Source organism: Giraffa tippelskirchi, chromosome 1, assembly GCF_054371585.1.
Source record: "Giraffa tippelskirchi isolate mGirTip1 chromosome 1, T2T-mGirTip1v1.2.pri, whole genome shotgun sequence".
Lineage (NCBI taxonomy): Eukaryota > Metazoa > Chordata > Mammalia > Artiodactyla > Giraffidae > Giraffa > Giraffa tippelskirchi.
Window position 1 is genome coordinate 91,835,821 of NC_137275.1, and position 24,864 is coordinate 91,860,684.

Genomic DNA, 24,864 nt, shown 5'->3' on the forward strand with positions numbered 1-24,864 from the left:
GGTTAAGTTTCTTTCATCTATGTATCCTAAAATGTGATCCCCAGAAAACTGCTTGAGAATACACTTTTAGTACAAATAAAGTTTTTTGGGGACTAACCGGTACCACCCATGGTTATATGTGGTTCTTTAACTCTTAATATTCAGGTCCCAAAGAACGTGTGGAGGAGGAAACACCTGCAACATTTCTGGCACTGAGATTAAAAGCACCAATGAAACTTTTAAATGTGATTATTTTATGTCTCTGGGAGGGCCTACTGTGATATTACAAAATCACATACTGAAAAGCTAAAATAAACTTATAAATGAGCAGTCTCATTTTACAGAGAAAAAACACATTTAGGTAGCTTGAAGTTTGTATCAGAAACCAAGTTTCCCAAATTCTAGTTTGATGTTTTGAATCACTATTCCCAGAAAATGTACAGTGATAATTCTTCATAGAATATAAGAAACCTGCCAGGTACTCCATTGTGCTAACTTAAGAACATGATAATGAAGGTTTTAATCTTTAAAATGCTCACATTTAATATTTCACCTTTCCTTCCATGATAGGTGATAATTTAAGATAATCAAGTGCCTCAAATCAGATTTCCTATGGATTTATTTCTTTAATTCAAATAAATATATTAGCCCATATTATTAACCAATAAAGCTTCACCAATAAATTTCATATTTCAAAGAACTTTATAGGTAAGCTAATATCAATACTTGTACTTATTTTTGTAGACTAATATAATCCCTTTAGTTTCTAAAAAAGTAATATGTCAAGTAGAAAGATTATACAAACAATGCACTGTGAAAAATTCACATACACTTATAGAATGCATATTTTAATGAAGAATTAACATGTGTACATTTGTGTGTATGTCTATCTAAATCCTATGTGTGTTTGAAAATCTTGCTATGTATAATCACATAGGCATTACAAATGGGCAGATGTTCTTTCTCCAACAAGAAAGTATCACTTTTATCTTGTCTTTTATCACCACTCTACAGTAGAAGCAATTTAGAAATACATTGATAGAATTATGAAACTGTATCAAGAACTGAGATACTAAGACAAAAGATGAAATAAAAGAGATAACAAAATTTGAAGTTGTGTTTCTATTTGTCAGTAATAAATCATCAGTCTAGCCAATATGAAGCCACCGGTTGTAATGATTTAATAACAAATAAACTTGTCCATGGGGTTTTAATTATCCTGATCTTTAGTTTTCTTAATCTTTCCTGAAAGGAAAATAGATAAAATTTTTCATCAGAGAAGTAGACATGGCCATGACTACCCTTGGAGTTGCAGTGCAACACAGCACTCATTTTAAGGCACCAGATCCAGTTCCAAAAGCTCTAGGTCACTGTCCCCTAAATACTGGAGGAATAAACCTTCTAGTCCCAATTAGTAGACTAAAAATCAGAGTTCCAAAATAATTCTCTACTTTTTAACCAATTTGAAAATATTACCAGAAGTTGATAATCATGTTCAACTTAAAAATATCAAAAACTTTCTTATGCTCTGTCTCACTTTACTTCCAAAGTGTAGTCGTTCAGTCGTGTCTGACTCTTTGCAACCCTATGGACTGTAGCCCGCCAGGATCCTCTGTCCATGGAATTCTCAGGCAAAATATTGGAGTGGGTTGCCATTCCCTTCTCCAAAAGGGTGTGTTGACTTTCCATCGGGGAACCGAACCTGGGTCTCCCGCGTGACAGGCAGGGATACTCAGCACTATAGTAACGAGGACAGCAAAACACCATTATTTCCAAAACATTTACTTCCGAAACACCTTTCTGTATGTTTTCAACGATCCTTCCTGGGTTTTACATTATGTCTGGTCTTCTGACTAATTATGGTGTTGAGTGCCCTGGATAGGCTATTTTGCTTCAATGTGTTACAATGGTGTTGCAGAACCAATTACACTACATCAATGCAATCTTCCACATAAATAGTGTTGACAGCAATTGATACCGTGGCTCAGAGGCTGCAGAAATGGACAGAGTCCCTGTTGGGAGATTAGCTTCTCTTTCTCTTTTGCGTAAATGAATTAGCTTATTTCCTTTCCCTTTAGCTGCCTATTTTCTACCTTCTGTTTAGAACTCAGTGGAATTGAACCATCATCTTAAAAACCAGGACTAGAAAGAAAAAGGACCTATCCAAATGAAATTACAATTTAGCTAAAGAACATGCAACAAATCCATATTAATGAGGACAGTGGACTGTCCTCATTTTCTCATATCTCAGAACGTACATAAAGTTTCATAAAAAAGTCTTGAGTTTTCAGTTTTGTTTTTTGGTATAAAATACATTATCAACTCATCTATACACAAGGAGCAAAACACAGCACACAGCTTTACATAGACCACAGTCATGAGAAAACCGAGCATTTCAAGACTTTCTAAAGGTCGATTTATTTTGAAAAAATTTATAAGAATGCTTATGTACCCATTTCAAATGCTAGTAAGGTTATGCTCAAAATTCTTCAAGCTAGTCTTCAGCAGTACATGAACTGAGAACTTCTAGATATACAAGCTGGATTTAGAAAAGGCAGAGGAACCAGAGATCAAATTGCTAACATTCACTGGATTATAGAGAAAGCAAGGGAATTCCAGAAAAATAGCCACTTCTGCTTCACTGACTACACTAAAGCCTTTGACTATGTAGATCACAACAAACTGTGGAAAATTCTTAAAAAGATGGGAATACCAGACACCTTACCTGTCTCCTAAGAAACCTGTATGCAGGTAAAGAAGCAACAGTTAGAATCGGACATGGAACAACTGACTAGTTCAAATTTGGGAAAGGAGTAGGTCAAGGGTTTATATTTTCACCCTGCTTATTTAACTTGTATGCAGAGTACATCATGCAAAATGCCAGGCTGGATGACTCACAAACTGGAATCAAGATTGCCAGGAGAAATATCAACAACCTCAGATATGCAGATGAAACCACTTTGATGGCAGAAAGTGAAGATGAACTAAAGTGCTTCTTGATAAGGGTGAAAGAGGAGAGTGAAAATGCTGGCTTAAAACTCAATGTTCAAAAAACTAAGATCATGGCATCTAGTTCTATCACTTCATGGCAAACAGAAGGGGAAAAAGTGGAAGCGGTGACAGATTTTATTTTCTTGGGCTCCAAAATCACTGCAGTAGTACTCCAGCCATGAACTTAAAAGACACTTGTTCCTTGAAAGGAAAGCTATGACAAACCTAGACAGAATATTAAAAAACAGGAACATCACTTTGCTGGCAAAAGTCCATACAGTCGAAGCTATGATTTTTCCAGCAGTTGTGTATGGATGTGAGAGCTGGACCATAAAGAAGGCTGAGTGCCAAAGAACTGACGCTTTCAAAATGTGGTGCTGGAGAAGACTCTTGAGTCCCTTGGACAGCAAGGAGATCAAACCAGTCAATCCTAAAGGAAATCAACCCTAAATATTTATTGGAAGAACTGATGCTGAAGCTGAAGCTCCAATACTTTGGCCACCTGATGGGAAAAGCCGACCCATTGGAAACAATCCAGATGCTGGGAAAGGCTGAAGGCAAAAGGAGAAGTTGGCAGCCGGCAGAGGATGAGATAATTAGATAGTATCACCAACTCAGTGGACATGAATCTGAACAAGTTCTGGGAGATGGTGAAGGACAGGGAAGCCTGGCATGCTGCAGTTCATAGGGTCACAAAGAGTCGGACATGACTTAGCAACTGAACAATGAAATGCTGTCTTTTCAAACAAGCATTTCTGTAAATTTCGAAGTTTGAAATTTTATACTCAATTTCCATTTATAAATAAAAATATAGCAATCGAAATATAATTAACATTGTATGGCATCATACAAGTACTTTATGGGGAAAAAAATGAGCCATTTATAAACCAAAACAGTAATGTTAGTGTTTATAGGAAACAAACCTGCACTCCTATTACAGAAAGAACTTTGATCTCAGAAATTCTTCCAGAATTTACATAACGAGCTTAGACACAATCAATAACCTAAACAGGGTTTAAAATCTAGTGTTGCAATATATATAGTTAAAATAAATGTCTATATATACTTTTCATAAACTTTCATATACTTTAGTTGAATCATCAGGATCAAAACTCCAAAGGCCTCCATTCAATAACTAAGTTCCAGCCACTGATCTGAAGCTTAGCGTGAAAGGTGCTTGATGTTTGCTCCCTATCTGAGGAACGGAGAAGAATATACCAGGCTAACTCACAATACAAGGGAAGAGATGCAGTTTGCTTGATTCATGTCTTTGCTGTTGTCGGCATCATTTGGCTTGCAACTTTAAGAAATGTTTTAAGTTACTTCCTTTCTGTTTCATTATAGCACTTACTTGAAAAAAGTCAGTTTTGACTTTCCAGATATTCTAGCAAATGCCATCAGATTAATATATTACTACTTGTCTTTTTTACACTACACAGAAAAAAGTATACACTCATTCTGAACCATAGAGAAATGTTCTTCAGTAACAAATGAATTAAAAAGAAATAGAGGTAAATTAGAATGACAGGTTAATCTGGTTTAGAAGGTGCCTATAGAAAAGAAGCATGAACTGGGCTGTAACTTGATTTCTGGAAACTCTATAATTATAAGATGTAAAAGATTCAGTGACTGAAAAACATCCAGGGGTCCAATCCTCTATCAAATATCCATCTTCAATCCTACTTACTAAGAACTCCATACCCATGAGAGAGATATATAGGAAACAGGAAATGAGACCATTATGGTCACTTTGGTTTGATTTACTCTTATTGCATATTCCATCTAAATTGCCTGTGCTTCTTTAGAATATGCCATGAAAAATAGGCCGAAAATATAGAAACTGAAAATGTAATCTACAGACAGAACCATTTTAAAAGGAAATGATTGCTTAATTCTTCTCTAAGGAGTCGATAGACCTTCAACATCATGTAATAAAATTCAAAAGGAAAAACTGCATGCCCCACAGGTATATGACCATGCGTCATCAATCTATTATGTCACTGTCTTCCATATCACAAAAGGATCCATTTTCCCATTAGCACTCTTTCAACAAATTATTTGTCCCATGCCTGCTACGTTAACAGGAACTGTTTTACTTACTTAAAAGCCGAGCAGCAACTAGAAGGAGGTAACCATACAAAGATCGCAGACCAGAGCATTCCATACTAAAGTGACAGCACACAGCCCTAAAGTGAGAACACGTTTGGTCTGCTCAGTGTGGTGGTAGACTAAGGAACAAGGACAAAATAGTATAAAATAAAGTAGGAGAAACATGCAAGGATCAGAACATGTGGTATTTTATAAGTCAGAGCAAGATATTTGAGTTTAACTCTGATATTTGGTGATTTTAGGTGATCATTCTGCTGTATGAATAGTTGTGAAACAAGAATAGAAATGTCTATTCTTGTGAAACAAGAATAGAAATCAGTGAAACCTGTTATTTTAGGTCAGTTAAAAAATGATGGTTGGTTAATAAGAGAGATAGCAGTGAATAGATGAATTTAAAATATATTTGGGAGACAGCCTTTATAGGACCAAAATGAAGACTTGGGGAAAAGGAACAATGAATGGGAAGTAAACAAGGATAACTCCTGGATTTTGTCTTGAGTAATTAGATAGAAAATGGTATTCTTTTCTGAGAGAAGGAAGTCCAGGAATGAAAGATTCTTTGTTCAAAAATGAAATATACTAGTCTTCTTAAAAGAAGCACTTTTTCCATTCTTCTAAGTTCCTCATGAGACTAAGTTACTGAGAATAACACTGCAAAACGCTATAAGATGGGAGCACCAAAGTTCATGCTGAGGTGAATGGAATTTGAAGGGTGAATTATATTGGATTTTACAAATCAGCATATAATATTGTTACTTTCTAGCTTGTTTCAGTTTTACTTAATTTATGTGTATTCAATATAACATTGAAAACTATATGACTTTTGCTAAATAAATAACAAAAGAGTATTTGTTGTCTCCAAAAGTCAGCCTCCATTTTACATAAAACAGCCATGTTACTGGGCTGACAGCCCAAAATGGAGCACACATTAGTTTTCTGAATAAAAGGGATACTAACATATCAAAGAGTTATCTTTCTCTTTGAGATCTCAACCTAATTCAAATATAGATATTTACAGAAAAAGTATAGCTCAGAGATAAGTAAAACTCTTATCCAAACAAGGGTTAATGAAGTCTGAACAACATAACACTACCAGGACACTTAAGGCATCTCAAGAGTTTACACCGTTGGTCATTTTGTCAGAGAAACTTGCAAAACAGATTCTCTTTTCATCGATATCAGATGAAGCAGGAGAGACCTTCATTAACCTATGTCCAGTGATTTCAGGTATGGTCTTTGCCCAAGTCAATTTCAACTGAATTTTCAATCTGAACATGTAACTACTATGTGATGAATGTATATGCCAATTGAAGTTCCAGATTTAAAAAAAAAAAAGATTTAGGCAGAAAGGAGCCAATCGTTCTTCTGGAAAGGAAGAAGTGCTTCTGATTGTCATGGAGATCTGTCTTTATAAACCAGGGAGAATTAGGGGCCATACTTTCATTTTGTCTTAAGGCCATTTCTACCTGTATGCTCCCACATTACCCACCAGCATGGGCCCTCTAGATTGCAGGGGCTACAGTATGGGCTACTTGTCAAAGACGTCTCCTTAACACTGGTTGTTCTTCCCATTAGAAACAATCTTTTAGATGCACATAAGGCTACCTTATTTTCTTTTGTCAGATTTCAGCTCAAATATTCTCCCTACACAGAAATCTTTTTAGATCACCTGTTTCATTTGATAACCATAACTGGTGAACAAATAAACCCATATTGCAATGACTTAAACACAATAGGATCTTATTTCACTTCCATTGAAAAGTTGAGACAATCTTGTAGGTTGTAGCCTGGAAAGGAGTCTTTGCTCCACACTCTCATTCAGGAACCCAGGTTGATAGGAGCTCTGCTACTTTTAACATGTGACTTTCAAGATTGTTCTAGTCACTCTGATAATTGTTGTGACCTTCCAGCTCATGATAAGAAACAAAAATCATTAAAAAACCCTTTGAGGAAGCTTTTACGGGTCAGGGCTGAAGTGGCAGGCTTCACTTCTGTTCTTGGACTAATACAAAGCACTTACTCAAATGGATACTATACTATTTAGTGTAGAGTTTTAAATTAAGAATCTTAGTGTAGTTGGGAAGCTGTGGGCCAGCTTTGGTAAAAGAAGGGGAGAATTAACTTTGATGATCAGTTAGTAGTGTCTGTTACACCCCACTAAGTTGAAGTCATATCTATCAATTTTGTCTTTCCCATTAATATGTAAGGTCTTGAAAAATTTTGTGTGTTTTGCTCATGTCTCAATGATCAACATTAGAATAGAGCTTGGCACCTAATAGATGCTCAAATAGTATTTATTGACTAATAGATTCAACAGACCAATGCCTCTAAAGACTCAGCCTGTATAGTGAGACCCAGATACTCGGCTGCCAAAATTTTCTGATGCCAAAGCATCTACTTTCAGAAACAACTATGTTTATCTCCTCTATTCTTGTACCATTTTATAACTACTAAATGATAGGAAGAACAAGTTCTGGTATATATTGAGTAACTTCCATGTGCCATACACTACACTATATCTTTCATGTGTGTTTCATTTAATCTTCACAATTATCCCAGAAGGTGGGTAATTTTTACTAGTCTCATTTTACAAATGAAGAAAATGATGCTTAGAAAAGTTAAGGGATTTACTCAAAGCCCACAGTGAGAAAGGTAAAAGAACTAGGACTCAAATCTTCTTCTGTAACTCTGTCTTCAGAGCCCAAACTTTTAACCATTAGAACATATGACCTCTGAAAAATTATTTATTTTTTTAAAACATTGGTTCTCAAGTGGTAGCAATTTTGGCAATGTCTGAAAACATTTTTGAGTGTGAAAACTTGGATAGGGGGGTTATCAGTTTCTAATGGGTAGAGATCAAGGATGCTGTTAAATATCCTACAGTCATATGACCCATACACAAAACAAAGGATTATTCAGCTCAAAATATCAGAGCTGATGATGAAAAATCCTGACTTAGAGGGACACACTGGTAGTCAATGACATGCTGCTTTGAACAAATAGTAAGCAATTATTCTCTTATCTGATCTTCTCAAAGATTATTTTTACTCCACTTAAAAATGCTTTTCAAGATTGCCCCAGTCTATGTTGTTACTACTACCTCTTTTCACACTTCAGCTTCTAATTTCAATCTGTCCAGGAAAATTTCATTCATTATCTTTTTCAGGCTTGAATTCTTTTGCAACAGATCAGAAAAATCTCTACTGTTTTCCAGTCTAATACCTTCTAACATTCTACCTTCTGACACCTCCATCTACAGGTTAACAACCTTTGTAACCATCTCCCCAACCCAGACCTAAACCAAATGTTCACTTAGCTCCCCTGCCTTCGTTAACTTACTAAACGTCCTTAACCACATTTGAGGCCACTGTGTTCTCTTGAATTCAGCCAGAATTTCAGTCTCATTTACCTAATGTAAATTCCCCCATCTTATTTTTAAAAAGTTAAAAGAGCAAGCTAATAGCAAAACCAAGATGAAACACAGGCCTCCTGACTCCTGGTTGAGCATTATTTTTACGATAAAACACTGCCTCATACCTGACAGAATGTCCATATGAATTTACATTTGCTCATACTATTGCTTTTAGTTTATCTAGAGCTAACAGTAAAATTAGAGGAACATGCTAATTTCTAAATAAGCTGTTTGGTATAATTTCACTCCATATGTTTATAAATTTACACAAAATTCAATATATTTTAAGGTTTTACTTAAAGAAATTAATGCTACTGATTTTTACATGTCAGAGTGTCTCTTCATTGGCTTTGCGGGGAAGCAGTATGAATCTAGCCTCTATAATTTATAGCTAGAAGCTTTATTTTAAAGATAATAGCAATGAATAAGTTACAGAGAACTTGAAGAAACTCAAGTATCCAAGGGAAAGGACCACGGAAATTTTCATCCCTTCTCTGACATGCTACCCAGTTTTGATTTTAACTTAAGTTGATTTTAGGGCAGAATGACAGGATGGAAATAAGAGATGTGTATTGAAGATGCTTGAGAATGATGGAAGGAGAAAAACTGCAGATGGAAAGATCTATTGAAAGAAAAACAGAGGGGAACCAATCTAGGCAAATAGCCCCAAAATGTGAACTTATCACCACCGAACCCAGGGTTTCCAGGTGTTTTCTTTTCCTACAGAGACAAGATTGTCAGGATGTCAAGCACCTGATTGAACACTGCCGCACTGCGCTCTGAATTCCAAGGCTGTGTGTGTCATTCGGTCCATGTGTTTCCAATTTAACATGCTCTTTCTCTCGAGATAGCTTTACAAATAGCTAAGCACACTTAATGTAGTGACCCAACCAGGAAGGATGTGTCAGACTGCTAACTCTGGTGCTCCTTTCAAATGATTGCCTGGACAGGCAACACATGACCAGCAGCTATTTCTTGCCAGGGATTTCATGGCAGTGAGCCGTATAATCTGGATATGATCTTTATTATGACCTTGGCTGCTGTTTGACTGTAATTATCTTAGACCTACAGGTAAAATCTAAGCATTCTCATGAATATGGAATGTTTATGGAAATGAACATCAAATATGGAATGTAAGCTTTTGTAGAACAATGAAGAAGCAACAGATGTGAAGGAGCAAGAAGCGGAAAACAAGAGGAACCAGATGGTTAACACCCTTATGAAAAATGGATATGGGATGCAGCATAGTCACCCTCTTGGAAGACATAGAAACACTGCAGCCTTAAAGAGAATTCAGTGCCCATCTTCATCTTTTCGTATTTCCCATTATTCTACTCCTTGCCCCTCTCTGGGAACTTTACAATGCCGGAGTGTCCTATTTGTCATGGAACACTGAACTACACAATGAAAGAATAGAACTAACCATGAAGTCAGTGTTAGATCTGAATGACTGAGTCTGACAAGACTAAGAACAAAGGAAAAAAGAGAAAGTAAAACCTCTTAAGGCGTTCTCAATAAAAAGAGTGTCAAAAGAAAGAAAGATTAATATGTAGAGTGGAAATTAGATACAAAAACATCCCACAGAGGTGAAAATAGTCCAGTTTCATCTATAAACTAACATTAATTAAAAAGTCCACTTATAATTAAATCCATGTTTCCTCCCAGAAAATTTTATAAGGGATACCTCCACCAATATATGCAGACACAAATGCATTATGGATATTAAACCATGATACACAAATTCCATATGTACAGTACATAATTTAACCTATGATATTTTTGTACTATAAAACCATTCAGTGTAGTTTATCATAACCTAGGCTAAGAGACATTACATCTTGTGCCTATAGTCAAAGTTCTCAGAAACATCCCACATATGCAACAGTCCCATAGAGACCAAAATAAAGAGTAACTGAAAGACTAGAAAGAAGAAACAAAGGAAAAATAACACTTAACTTGTGTTTTTCCCCTCAAGACAGTTTCTTTAATGTCAAGAGAGAACTTGTGTTCTTAAAAAAGAAGAGAAATAAATGAAGAAAGGAGAAGTGGATTTTACTGTAGTTCTAATTGATCCTAAAGGACATGGTTAGGTATTAATTTGCATCAACAGTTCTAGGGAAGAGACTATTTGATGTATTGGTATTTCTAGGTTATTAAACATATTTTTTGTAAACTTAAATCTATATGCAACCAGTTTATTGTCTGTAAACTGAACATAACTAACCTTCATCACTTGTTTTAGTGAATTTTATACTAAAGTTATTAAAACACTTAAAATCTCTTTGAATATAACTATCTCATAGAAATACAAAGGATCATAAGAGATTACTATGAGCAATTATATGCCAACAAATTGGACAACCTAGAAGAAATAAATAAATTTCTAGAAACACACAATCTTCCCAGACTAAACCATGAAGAAATAGACTGATTACTGATAAGGAGATGGATACAGTAATCAAAAAGCTGCCAACAAAGAAAAGCTCAGAACCAGACAGCTTCATTGGCAAATTTCACAAAACATTTAACATCTATATTTTCAAACTCTTCCAAAAAAATTGAAGAGGAGGGAAAACTTCCCAATACATTTTATGAAGCCAGCATTACCCTGACACCGAAATCAGCAAGGACACCACAAAAGAAAACTACAGGTCAATATTCTTGATAAATATAGATGAAAATTTTATTAACAAAATATAGTTGACCTTTGAACAACACAAGTTTGAATTGCTCAGGTCCTTTTTATACAGGTTTTTTCAACAGCAAATACTATAGTACTATATGATTTGCAACTGGTTTAATCCAGGAATGTAGAACCATGAACACAGAGGAACTATAAAGGGCCAACTATAAGTTTTACATAGAATTCCAACTGCATGAATGGTCAGTACCCCAACCCCTGCATTGTTCAATGGTCAATTGTATTAGCAAACTAAATCCAACAATAAATTAGAAGGATCATAGATGATGATCAAGTGAAATTTATTCCAGAGATGCAAGGATGGTTCAATATCCAAAAAATCAATATGATATATAAGATTAACAAAATGAGGAATAAAAATCATAGTCATCTCAATAGATGCAGAAAGGCATATAACAAAATTCAATATCCATTTATGATAAAAACTCACAACAAAGTGGTAACAGAGGAAATATACTTCAACATAATAAAGGCCATTTATGGCAAATCCACAGCTAACATCATATTCAATGAAGAAAAACTGAAAGCTTTTCCTTTTAGACTATGAATAAGCAAGGATGCCCATTCTCATTACTTTGATTCAACACAATATTGGAAGTCTTAGTCACAATAGTGAGGAAAGGAAAAGAAATAAAAGGAATCCCAATTGGAAAAGAAGAGGTAAACCATTACTATTTGCAAATACTACTATTTACAGGAAACCTTAAAGAATCCACCAAAAAACTTTTAGAACTAATACATGAATTCAGTAAAGCAGGATACAAAATCAATATAAAGAAATCTATGGTGGATCTATACACTAATAACAAACTGTTAGAAAGAGAAATTGAAAAACAAAACACTCATCTATAATTGCATCAAAAAGAAAAAAATATCTAGGAATAACTTAAACAAGGAGGCGAAAGACCTAAAAACCATATGGTTTTACTCATACATGAAATCTAAACAACAAAACCAATAAACAAAAATATAAAGCAAACTTAGATACGGAGAATGGATTAGTGAAGGGGTATGCGAAATGGGTGAAACTGGTCAACTGGACAATGAATAGTAATTAGATTTCAGGTGGTGATTACTCTGTAATGTTTACAGATGTCATAACTATAATGCTATATACTTGAAACATATAATTTAAAAAGCTCTTTGAAAATAAATATAAGAAATCATATGGATTTTATGATATTACTATACTGCATAAAGCTGGTCAGGTCTTTTGAATGTAAAAGCCAATAGAAGATTTCCAGAATCATATCTATAGACAGAGACCCACATAAAGCACCTCAACATTAGCAATGTGTTAAATTTGCATGTGCAAGTAATTAGAGTATACCTGAATACACTATTCTCTTGTGCAAATCCTTATTCTCCACTTCCTACAAATGAAATTAAAGAAGGATATTTTGGATTTTGAAGTTTTTTGTTTTCCCTTTCAAAGTACTTTATAATAAAGTGTGCTTAATTAAAAGAGCAATCACAAAAGACAGGAGAAATGCTGATGACTCGAGGGTGACAGCCACACACCAAGGTGATTAATCCCTAGCAAACAGATTACAAACTAAACTTGAGCAGACAGAAGATAAACATAGCTTATCGTCATCAATAAGCACTTTCACATTGGAAACGCATTTCAAGTTCAAAATGTCCCCTCCAAGGTAAAATGTGTTTCTTTTATATACCTGAATTATTACTATATCTGTATATATATGTGTACATATGTCTGTGTGTGTGTGTGATAGATATAAACCACTGGAGTAGGAAATGACAACTCATTCCACTATTCTTGCCTGGAAAATTCCATGGACAGAAGAGCCTGGTGGGCTACAGTCCATGGGGTCACAGAGAGTCAGACATGAGTGAGCACACATGCACATGAATAGATATAAAATTTTATTTAAAACAAATTTTAAAATCTATGTAAAATGCCACTTTCACATCCCTTGAATTCTACATATACACACATGCAGATGGTGACTGCAGCCATGAAATTAAAAGACACTTGCTTCTTGTAAGAAAAGGTAGGGCAAACCTAGACAGCATATTAAAAAGCAGAGATGTTACTTTGCCAACAAAGGTCCATATAGTCAAAGCTATGGTTTTTCCAGCAGTCATATATGGATATGAGAGTTGGACCATAAAGAAGGCTGAGCACTGAAGAACTGATGCTTTTGAACTGTGGTGTTGGAGAAGACTCTTGAGAGTCCCTTGGACTACAAGGAGAACAAGCCAGTCAATCCTAAAGGAAATCAACCCTGAATATTCACTGGAAGGGCTGATGCTGAAGCTGAAGTTCCAACACTTTGACCACCTGATGCAAAGAACTGACTCATTGGAAGACACCCAGATTCAGGGAAAGATTGAGGGCAGGAGGAGAATGGGATGACAGAGGACGAGATGGTTGGATAGCATCACTGACTCAATGCGCATGAGTTTGGGCAAACTCTGGGAGATTGTGAAGGACAGGGAAGCCTGGCATGCTGCAGTCCATGGGGTCACAAAGAGTCAGACGTGACTGGGTGACTGAAAAACTATATGTGTGTGTCTGTGTGTGTGTGTGTGTGTGTGTGTGTGTGTAATTTGTGTTTATATTTTAAAAACCAATTTTACAATTTATACTGTAGATTCACCTTAGTGGCTAAAAATGATCAAACAGAATATGTGAGGATATAGAGGGAAAGAGTTAGAAGTTATACTGTTTTAGCCATGAGAGTCTAGGGAAAAATTCTCTGTACATTTCACCTGGATGTGACTTGAAGAACAGAACCCTGAGATTCTATCCTAGGGCAGTCAATTAAGTCAAGCAAATGATTTAACATCCATATCTCAAGTATCCTGTCTATAAAATGGAAAAATTTATTTTCATGTGTCAATGAAGTCATCAGTATTCAGTTCAGTTCTGTTGCTCAGTCGTGTCCAACTCTTTGCAACCCCATAAACTGCAGCATGCCAGGCCTCTCTGTCCATCACCAACTCCCGGAGTTCACCCAAACCCATGTCCATTGAGTCAGTGATGCCATCCAATCATCTCATCCTCTGTCGTCCCCTTCTCCTCCTGCCCTCAATCTTTCCCAGCATCAGGGTGTCTTCCAATGAGTCAGTTCTTTGCATCACGTGGCCAAAGTATTGGAGTTTCAGCTTCAACATCAGTCCTTCCAATGAACACCCAGGACTGATCTCCTTTAGGATGGACTGGCTGGATCTCCTCGCAGTCCAAGAGACTCTCAAGAGTCTTCTCCAACACTATAGTTCAAAAGCATCAATTCTTCGGCGCTCAGTTTTCTTTATAGTCCAACTCTCACATCCATAGAAGACTACTGGAGAAACCATAGCCTTGACTAGATGGACCTTTGTTGACAAAGTAATGTCTCTGCTTTTTGATATGCTGTCTAGGTTGGTCATAACTTTCCTTACACTACATATAAATTGTTCTCAAAGAAGTGAAATGTATGTGTGGATGTGTGGCATATGTGCCAAGTGCTATTCCTTCTACATGTGATGTAGCGATTTCACAAGACAGATATAAAATACAACACAAACTTCATAACCACACAAATCCAGCAATCACTTATCAAAAAATATTTATCAAGATTATACTGTGTACCAGCAATAAATAAGATAACTATGACCCTCTCTTCATGAGTCTTACATTCTAGAGGGAGACAACAAACAAGCAAATAAATAAGAAAAATAATTACATACTATTAAAAGAATTTTACAGTACTCTCACACATTACCACACAACTAACCACACTTAGAACATTTAGAACTTAGAGTGCTTACCATACATTTATATGTGTGCATATGTGTGTGTGTACATTTTTATTAATTGAAGTGTTGTTAAGAAATGGACCATGTCTTATATTATCAAAAACTTAGCACAATTGAGAGAGTAACATTTTACAGACCAACTCTTCCACCAAGAACAACTATAAAAGTTCAGGATAACCCAGCTCTTCAAAAGCTTAGAAAGCAACAATATGAATCAGGATTTAAAAAGACACATGTTCCCCCAAAAGAGAAATATTTTGACATGAATCCACAATTCTGTTTCTGGGTTCCAAAAGGCATTTTCAAATTCCTAAGATGAAGATGGCAAAAAGATAAAAAGTCAGAATGAAGCAGCTAAGAGATAGTAAAGTAAGCAGAGGTTACAAATTCTTGCATGATACTAAAGAGGCAAAAATTCCTACCAAAAAGGATGGAACCTAACTGAAAACAAACAAAAAAACAGAAAATATAAAACAGGCTTTCCAGTGAGATACTCCAAGGACTAAAATCTAGAAATAAGGTAAACTAGAAATAATTCAACCTTTAGAAACAGTGAAACTCAGACTCAAATTCTGTAATCTCTGAGTCAATCACAATGACAGATACACATTCTATGTCTGACAGCTTAAAAAAGTAAACACTAGAAAAAGATAACATTATCCAGAGGCACTATAACTTTTTTATTGAATACATGAAGTATTTAATCAAGACTTAACAGGTATGCTAGGATATAGAACTAAAACAACTGAAATCCCCAAAATAAAAAACAGTAAATTCATAGATACCTCAAATAATGGTATCCGTCTAAAATAACTGTCTTTAATATGCTTGTGAAATTAAATGATTACATGGAGAATTTTACCACAGTAAGAAAATTATGGAACTTAAATTATGGAAATTAAAATTTTGGAACTAGTGTATACAATATATAGTATATACAATTACCAACACTAAGAAACTCAACAAAGCATATGCGACACCACAGAAAAGAGTGTTAGTAAAATGGAATACAAGTAAAAATATAAATACCTGCATGAAAGCAGAGATTTTTTTTAACAAAAAGATAGGCAATGTAAGAAATATATGGGACATGGAAAAAAGGTCTATCATATATATAACTGAAATCCCAAAAGAAAAATAGAAAAAGGAGAAACCATATTGGAAAGATACCAGCCAAGAAGTTCCAAAAGAATGAAAGACACCAAGCAACAGAATTAGGAAGTGCTATAAACCCAAAACAAAATAAATACAAAGAAAACATCTAGATATACTTCTGAAACCAAAGATAAAGAGTTTTAAGAGCAGCTAGAGACAAAAACACTTTTAAATAAGCATCTGATTTCTCAATAGGAATGAAGTCAAAGGAGAATGAAGTGGTATCTTCTAAACCAAGACAACTTCTGGCCAGAATTCGTAACCTAGAAAGACACTTCTTAAAAATAAAGGGCAAATGAAGATTATGTCAGATAAACAAAAGTGGAGAACATTTATTGGCAGTAAGTCCATTCCCCACTCCCCACTCAAACACTAGAGGTTCTTCAGGCAAAAGAAAGTAATTCTAAATATGCAGAAAAGAATGGAGTGTAATAGAATGAGTAAATATGTGGAAAGCATAAATGAATGACTCTGTAAAACAATATATGTGTCTTATGGAAGTTAAAATATGTATAGAACTAAAATACATGACTAGAATATTGACAAGGCATGTTTAAAACTGTTTCATTGTCTAGGAAGTGGTAAGATTAGCAGCCATTATATAATAAAAGCACTAATTTCTAGCAAACTTTACTGAGTAAAAGATTTATGTGGGAATATCAGAAATAGGTAGTAGCAAACTATGGCTAAGGAGCAAATCCTACCTACCACCCATCTTTGTACAACCTGAAAGCTAAGAACGGTTTTATATTCTTGATAGAAAAAAAAATCTATTAGAAAACAATAAAATTTAACAGTAGAAAAAAATATTAAAAGAAGAATAGAATCTTCATAGAGTGCTTTACAATATGTCATACATTGCTCTAGATCTTTGCATTAATTAGTTCATTTAATATTTGCAACACTCTTCTGAAGTAAGTACTATTACTCATTGTATAGATAAGGAAACTGTAGCTTCTAGATACGGAGAAGGCAATGGCACCCCACTCCAGTACTCTTGCCTGGAAAATCCCATGGACGGAGGAGCCTGGTAGGCTGCAGTCTATGGGGTCGCTAGGAGTCAGGCACGACTGAGTGACTTCCCTTTCACTTTTCACTTTCATGCACTGGAGAAGGAAATGGCAACCCACTCCAGTGTTCTTGCCTGGAGAATCCCAGGGGGAGCCTGGTGGGCTGCCATCTATGCGGTCGCACAGAGTCGGACACAACTGAAGCAATTTAGCAGCAGCAGCAGCAGCTTCTAGATAGGTTAACTAAATAGTTAATGATCACATAGCTGATGTCAGTTCCTCTGACATCCAAACCCTGGGAGCCTTGCCCAGAGGCTGTGCTCTTAATGTGCTTCCCTCACACACAGGTATATCTAGGACTTCTGTCAGGAGACTGTCAGCTATGCAGCATGCAGTCATCACCAGGTGAACCATGACACTCTACTTAGCAATCTCTGTTCTCTCCACATTCAGAATCTTTCTGTACATAGCTTCTGCTTGCTTAGAATGTCTAACTTTTTATTTTTCTATCAAAATCCTTTGTGAAGACTTAGAACTAAGTTCTTAGAACTTCTAAGTTCTGAAAGCTGCTTTGACAATTCCAATCTACGAATGTTTTCCTTGTTCTGTTTCCATGGCATCTAAAATCATAATCTGTTCCCATATCATTACATTCTTTCCTATGTATTGCATTAGAATTTCTCTCCATTTCATTATTTGTATGTCTCCTCAACAAGAATGAAAATTCATTTGGATCCAATAAGTTTCATACAATGCCTGCACACATCAGATTCTCAATGCTTAGGTCAATAAAGGAATGAATTATTGGCGGCTATTGGCAGAGATGAAAGAAAAAAATGCTTTAAGAGCAGTGCCTTCCCATTAATTATATAACTTTTCTTTCTTCATCTGTAAAATGAGGAGAATTTGATTAAATCAGTATCACAATCCATCTAATTTTGCTTTTTATCCATATAATGTAGCATCTCTCTCTCTCTGTCAAGGTAGATGATAAATGATAGGTAGGTACGTAGGCAGATAGATGGCAGATAGAGCAACAGAAAGAACAGAAAATTCTAGAAGCAGGTTAGTTTATTACAACTGAACAAACTATAGATTAATCTATTTTAACTTATTTGCCCCATCAACTGGTTGGCTTGCTTGCTTGCTTCATTCACTTCAGTTGTGTCTGACTCTTTGTGACCTCATGAACTGGAACCCACCAGGCTTCTCTGTCCATGCGATTCTCCAGGCAAGAATACTGGAGTGGGTTGCCATGCCCTTCTCCAGGGGATCTTCCTGGCCCAGGGATCGAACTCGCGTCTCTCATGTCTTCTGCTTTTGCAGGTGGGTTCTTTACCACTGGCTCCACCTGGGAAGTCCCAGTCAATTGGTTACTCTTTAATAAATGTATTGCTGCCATAAAATGAAAAACAATGCAACCTTTAAAAATAACAGAACAGTACTATAGGTACTGCTAAGAAATGACTCCAAAACATGGTAAAGAGAGAGAGACATAAAGGGATGAAAGAAAATGGGTTCTCTTTGTGTTTCAAAGAATGGAGTATGTGTATACATGTAGAGATAGTTGGATAGCATCACCAACTCAATGGACATGAGTTTGAGCACAAAATCCAGGAGATGGTGAGGGACAGGGAAGCCTGGCATGCTGCAATCCATGGGGTTGCTCAGTCGCAAATGACTGAGTGACTGAACAACAACATATATGTAGAGAAGATTTCACATGAATAAAAAGAGAATTATTTATAGTGGTTGCCTCTGGAGAAAAAAAAACTGGCTTAAGCATTGGCATGAGGGAAAAAGCATTTTTCACTAGACTGTCTTCTGCATATTTAAAATTTAGTTATCAGTGCATGTATTACCATAGAAACATAAATCAAAATATCTTAAAGTGAAAAATTAATAATTCCTATGCCTGCTCTTGAAAAGTATGTGGAATGTAGCTTCTAAATGAGTGTAATAACCATGAATCTTAATGACCACAAGTTCTCAACCTTGAGAAATGAGAAAATCAAACACAGTAGTAAATGATAGAAAGCAAATGTTTACTTGTACTAAATAGGATTACCCTTAATTAAACAACATAAATAAATGGCGTCTGGTGCAAAACTAGGCCTGGTATGTTTCTTTTGAAACTGAATGCAATAGATTTGGCTCAACATTTTCTCAGTCTCCCTTTCCCCTCACCTCTCCCTTTTCCTTCCCCACCTTCCTCACTTGCCATGTAACCTGAGTAGTGTTTTACTGATTTTAAAAATGGCAACAATGCACCAAAGCTAAATGATGAAAACACCTTTGTTTTGTATTTTCCTTACTGCAGACAGAAAAACATATATCAATTTCTTCAAAACTAATTGTTTCTAAGAAACAGTCTACAAAGAACAAATGTTTGCTGATGGTGATGACTATAATAAGAAAACTTTGTCACTATTCCTTAGCATCTGTAACTAGGAAACCCATTTTGACTGTATGTCTTGCAACAGGCTTAATTATTTAGCTACAGGAAGTGGGGGAGAGAACCCTTCTGTTTCCAATATTCATGAAAAAAGTCTTAATTTCAGAGAAAGGATAAATTTGAATATACTGAAATGAGATCCTCTCCCTGCTAAAATGTTCTGGAGACACTCTGCAGACCAGGGCTGCTTCTCTTCTGCTTCCTCTTCCAACTCTCCCTTTGACACATGGCACTGCTTATTTAGAAGATAAATCTAAACTGCATAATTTAGAAGAAAACGTACGTAGCAATATCCCCCACCCTGAGGGCTTGCTAAAGAAGAAACCTCTCTCCACTGGAGATCTGCTTATTTTTAAAATTAACACAGCATAGGAAAATCTTTTTATATGTGTTTGCTTGAGGGCTCAGAATTTAATCAAATGTCTCTGATAGAGAAATATGTCAGGTTTTCGTTCCTGGTTGTTTTTTTTTAAGTAAGCAAAGAAAGCTAAGAATTTTTTAGAAATACGCTGCTTTAAGAAGTCTAGATTTTTACAAAACTCACTTGGTAGTAACCGCACAGTAACAAACCCAAAGACAGAAAGAATCCAAACTTTCAAAATAGAACTTTACAGCTTTTAATACTGGTCAGTTACTTCCATAGGTCAAATGAAGAAAGAGCAAAATCTTGTTGTAGCCAGGGGCAAGATCTGGAAGCAGTTTCCAATGATTCATCCCCTCACTCCTATTTTCCTTCCCTTCATATGCAAATCCGCATGCATCCCAGGCCCCTTTCTTCTTGTAACCCAGCCAGGGACTTCTCCTCTAGCTGTAATCTCCACTTCCAATTCATTGGGGTTTACTTTTCTTAGTTCAGTTCAGTTCAGTAGCTCAGTCGTGTCCAACTCTTTGCGACCCCAAGAATCGCAGCACGCCAGGCCTCCCTGTCCATCACCACTCCCGGAGTCTACCCAAACCCATGTGCATCGAGTCGGTGATGCCATCCAGCCATCTCATATCCTCTGTCATCCCCTTCTCCTCCTGCCCCCAGTACTTCTCAGCATTAGGGTCTTTTCCAATGAGTCAGCTCTTCGCATGAGGTGGCCAAAGTACTGGAGTTTCAACTTCAACATCAGTCCTTCCAATGAACACCCAGGACTGATCTCCTTTAGGATGGACTGGCTGGATCTCCTTGCAGTCCAAGGGACTCTCAAGAGTCTTCTCCAACACCACAGTTCAAAAGCATCAATTCTTCGGCGCTCAGCTTTCTTCACCGTCCAACTCTCACATCCAGACACGACTACTGGAAAAACCATAGCTTTGACTAGACGGACCTTTGTTGGCAGAGTAATGTCTCTGCTTTTCAATATGCTATCTAGGTTGGTCATAACCTTCCTTTCAAGGAGTAAGCATCTTTTAATTTCATGGCTGCAATCACCATCTGCAGTGATTTTGGAGCTCAAAAAAATAAAGTCTGACACTGTTTCCACTGTTTCCCCATCTATTTCCCATGGAGTGATGGGACCAGATGCCATGATCTTAGTTTTCTGAATGTTGAGCTTTGAGCCAACTTTTTCACTCTCCTCTTTCACTTTCATCAAGAGGCTCTTTAGTTCTTCTTCACTTTCTGCCACAAGGGTGGTGTCATCTGCCTATCTGACGTTATTGATATTTCTCCCGGCAATCTTGATTCCAGCTTGTGTTTCTTCCAGCCCAACATTTCTCATGATGTACTCTGCATATAAGTTAAATAAGCAGGGTGACAATATACAGCCTTTACGTACTCCTTTTCCTATTTGGAACCAGTCTGTTGTTCCATGTCCAGTTCTAACTGTTGCTTTTCTTAAGTCTGTAGCTATTCTTTACTTTCCAAATATCTAGATCCTCTGGAATCCTCTTACTAACCCTTGAGCCCTTGGTTGAAATTTCCCTCTACTCTTTGCCTTATTTAATTTGCTATTCATGAATGTCATTCATTTGTTCATTCAGTAAGTATTCTTTGACCACGATGTACCATGCACTGTTTCAAATACTAAGACTATAAGAGTAACAAAACAGATCAAAAAATAAGCAATGAAAGTATAGGTGGTAACAGCCATCTTAACAATAATTGTCCTCCACATGGATCCAATGTTAGGGGTAGAAAAGCTGTTTTTAAAAGACATTCTAATAAACGAACTCCAGATATTTCAAAAAGAGTGAAATCAAGTATTCCAAATGTGTGTGTGTGTTTGTATGCTGTGCTTAGTTGTTCAATTGTGTCTCACTCCTCGCGACTCTTTGCATTGCAGTCCACCAGGCTACACTGTCCATGGGATTTTTCAGGCAAGAATACTGGAGTGGGTTGCCGTTTCCTTCTCCAGGGGATCTTCCCAACCCAGGGATCAAAACAGTGTCTTTTGTGTCTCCTGCATTGCAGGTGGATTCTTTACTTGTTGTGCTATCCCATATATTATATGTATGTGTGTGTGTGTGTGTGTGTGTGTGTGTATGTATGTGTGTATATATATATATATACACACACACATATGTATGTATGCATATATATACACATATATATGTATGCATATATATACACACATATATATGTATGCATATATATATATATACACATATATATGTATGCATATATATATATATACACATATACATATGTATGCACATATATGGAATTAGTGCTAAAATGCTTTCAGAAAAGGTCTTGCAGTCACTACCTTCATTTTGAACCTGAGGCTTGCTAGATGAATGTTCTTGCAATAAAACGTAATACTGCCTTCATCTTTTAGTATACTGATTGATATTCATCTCCAGATGAAAATTATACCTAAAAGGAATTTCACATCAGTAATGAAAGACAAGGGATAATTTACAATCTTTATAAATCTCTGAGTATCGAAGTTAAAATAACAAGGTGTGATGCATTTACTAATTGAATCATGACTGTCAAAATAGCCATCCCCTTCTACCATGTCCTTAATTCAAGATTTTATGCATTATGTTTAGTTTGAAAACTTGGTCAGAGATTGTATTTACCAAATGTTTATATAGCAAGTCTTCTCTAATGATATTGAATTGAACTATCTTTGAATATACTAAATAGTATGATTATTCCTGCTTATCATTAAAGAGAGCAAACAAGGCACAATGGATTTGTCATTTATCCATTCATGGAATCACAAGGTGACAGTCTGCATTGTTGAAGGAGGTCCCTCTGTCCAGACCAAGCTCATGCCCAGGTCAGCTGAGGGCAGGAGGGTTTAGCTTATGACTTTGTTGATCGGTATCTTAGTTCATTTGGGATGTATAACAAAATACTAGAGACAGGGTGGCTTATAAAGGACAGAAATTTATTTCTCACATTCTGGAAGCTAGAAGTCTGAGACCATGGTGCCAATATGGTTAGCTAAGGGTCCTCTTCCAGACCGCAGACTTCTCATTTTGTCCTCATATGGTGGAAGGGGTGAGGGATCTCTGTGGAGCACTAACCCTACTCAAGAGGGGCCCGCCCTTAAGAACCTCTCAAAAGCCTCACCTTCCAATGCCATCACACAGGGCATTAGGAGTTTAACATATGAATTCTGGGGAGACACAAAATTCAGACCATAGTGGTCATCTCATTGACAATCTAACCCCTTCTGCCTTGCCCTCTTCTCCCATAAAGGATTGAAAAGCTAAATACTAATGTATCTTTCCTTTCCTTATAGTCATGTAACAAATTCATGTAACAAAGTCTTACTGATATATTAATATAAGGGGAAAAAAACCTGTTGAGGGTAGAAAAGAAGGGCTTGTAGGAAACACTGCCTTCAAATTAAAGAGGTGTTTGTGACTATTCTTCTCCTTCCCACTTTTAAAGTAAAAATGAGTCCCTGACCTGTGGAAGTCACAAATGCTATGGAGTTGAGAAGCCAACATGCTAAGGAGAGATTCCAGGTGCATGAGAGTTCAACAATGTCATTGAGTCACTGCACCAAGCACAGGACTGCTGCTGCTGCTGCTAAGTTGCTTCAGTCCTGTCTGACTCTGTGCGACCCCATGGACTGCAGCCCACCAAGCTCCCCCATCCCTGGGATTCTCCAGGCAAGAACACTGGAGTGGGTTGCCATTTCCTTCTCCAATGCATGCAAGTGAAAAGTGAAAGGGAAGTCGTGTCCAACTCTTTGCGATCCCATGGACTGCAGCCCATCAGGCTGCTCCATCCATGGGATTTTCCAGGCAAGAGTAGTGGAGTGGGGTGCCATTGCCTTCTCCAAGCACAGGACTACTTCCCTCCAGATTTCTTCTTCTATGAGGATAAAACCCTATTTGCTTCAGCTCTGATTAGCTGTACTTTTGGATACTTGTAGCTTAAATCTACCAATACAATGCATGAGTTTGTATATTGAGCAAACCCAAGTTAAAATCCATCCTCAAACATTTGCTACCTGAATGATCTCAGAGAAAGTTCGTCTCCTTTCCTGGTCTCATTGTCCCCATTGATACCTTTCACATATCTATAGTCAGATTTATACTCTCCCCTCTATGGTTATCATTAGGCTGTGGAAGTAACTTTTCATGAGAAATCAATCTGTCTTGCCCCCAAAGCATACAGAGTTTTAAATGACAAACTATTTGAAAACACATGACAGGGGAAAGCAGCAGAAGGGAGAAAAATACAAAAAATATTTATTTTTCTGTAGACTTGAAAAGATGAGAATGAACAAGAAAAATAAATGCTTACAAAGGAGATTAAAAAAAAAACTTTTGTACATAATGATGTGGTATTCAAATTGAAACCTGTAATATTTTTCAGGTGGCAGCAAGAGACCAGTAAAATACCAATACCCAGAGAAGTAGGGGAGTTTAGGCCAGTAAGGGAAAAGCCGGGTGGAGCCAAACTTCAACATCTGACAGGAATAAAACAGCAAAAATGGCTGGAAATGTACTTCAAGATTAAGAGACTTGGAAACCTGGAAGATGGATTATAATAACAGAAAGAAAAAGATACCAAATTGCAAATAAATCTATTATTTAAATCCTCATGATCTCTGCACAGATTTTTTAAATGTCCTATACATATACATCAGCACCGTATAAGCAGGGAAAATAAAATGAAACAAAGCAAAATAAGTGAAAGAGAGACTGAAGTGTAGGCCAGAGGATAAGAGGTTTACAAAACCAAAGCCAAGAAATCGAATAATTAAAGAGATTAAATATATATGTCTCTGGTACAAAAGGGCTAAACTCAATATAGAAGTCATTGTGTGCTCTGTTGTGTCCAACTCTGTGCGACTATATGGACTATAGCCTGCCAGACTCCTCTGTCCAT

General features: G+C 36.5%; 1 protein-coding gene and 1 long non-coding RNA gene across 6 annotated transcripts in view; one reads left to right on the top strand and one right to left on the bottom strand.

The window, feature by feature from the left end:
- The window catches only part of DKK2 (dickkopf Wnt signaling pathway inhibitor 2), a 610,668-nt gene that overhangs the window by 364,074 nt on the left and 221,730 nt on the right, over positions 1-24,864 (bottom strand). The window lies entirely within an intron of this gene.
- Positions 18,367-24,577, top strand: LOC145538962 (uncharacterized). The gene is made up of 2 exons (XR_014077371.1): positions 18,367-18,448; positions 24,349-24,577. It is a non-coding gene; the product is annotated as an uncharacterized LOC145538962 (long non-coding RNA).